Here is a 442-nt window from a genome sequence, read left to right on the forward strand (position 1 = left end):
ACAATAAAAACCAATAAAAACTGCTATGTACGCAACAGCCACAGAAGCCCTCAGAAGAAACACATCTGCTGCTCAAGGCGTCCAGTTTTACCTTTAAAACAGATGACAGTAACGTACAGAGCAGGTCCTTACTGCCTCTTTCCCCTCATTCTGCTGGGAAGAGTTTTGTTACCACACAAGAACCCCGGAGCCAGGCTCAAAAAGACCCAGGCTCACCGCCAGCCCCACGCTTCCGCACCGACGGGACACCTTCGTGCCCGGGCAGGATGTGCTGTGCAGGGGCCGCGGAGCCTGTAACGGAGCAGCCCGCAGCATCGCTTCACCACACCGGACATCCTCTCCACCTCCAAAGCCACTGCAAGCACCACACGAAAACACAGGCGAGAAGCGAGCCGGGGCCAGCCCGGTGCAGTGACAGACGGGGATGGCGGCGGGGACACGG

Source organism: Nestor notabilis, unplaced genomic scaffold (assembly GCF_000696875.1).
Source record: "Nestor notabilis isolate BGI_N333 unplaced genomic scaffold, ASM69687v1 scaffold1750, whole genome shotgun sequence".
NCBI classification, from domain to species: Eukaryota; Metazoa; Chordata; class Aves; order Psittaciformes; family Psittacidae; genus Nestor; species Nestor notabilis.